The sequence below is a fragment of the Buceros rhinoceros genome, unplaced genomic scaffold, assembly GCF_000710305.1.
Source record: "Buceros rhinoceros silvestris isolate BGI_N320 unplaced genomic scaffold, ASM71030v1 scaffold18646, whole genome shotgun sequence".
Taxonomy (NCBI): Eukaryota; Metazoa; Chordata; class Aves; order Bucerotiformes; family Bucerotidae; genus Buceros; species Buceros rhinoceros.
In genome coordinates, this window is record NW_010418322.1 from 4,060 (window position 1) to 4,405 (window position 346).

Here is a 346-nt window from a genome sequence, read left to right on the forward strand (position 1 = left end):
GGCAGAGGTCCCCTGATGAAACACGCTGCAAGAGCAGCACCATCGGCGGGGGGACAGATGATGGTAAACACTGCAGAACCGCAGAAGTATGGAAATCTAGGGGATCCCTAGATCCACCCCCAACGGGGGGAGTCCCGCTGGTGGGACTGCATCCCCCAAAGCGGTGCAGCTCTGCTCAGGTGTGCTGTCTGCGGTGCACCTCAAAGGACGTTACTTCTAGTGCTGGAGAGGCTTGAGCTTACTGCTGTGTTCACCAAATTTCGTATTTTCTTACAATAAGCCCAGTTTATGCCCTTAGTGTCCCTCTCCACTTGTGTCTCCACGCTGTATTTCTGCGTGAATTCCT

At 54.0% G+C, this 346-nt stretch overlaps 1 protein-coding gene across 1 annotated transcript in view; it reads right to left on the reverse strand.

Annotated features, from left to right (window-relative positions):
* The window catches only part of LOC104495529 (protein yippee-like 2), a 22,362-nt gene that overhangs the window by 1,281 nt on the left and 20,735 nt on the right, over window positions 1-346 (reverse strand). The gene's annotated exons all lie outside the window — the stretch shown is intronic.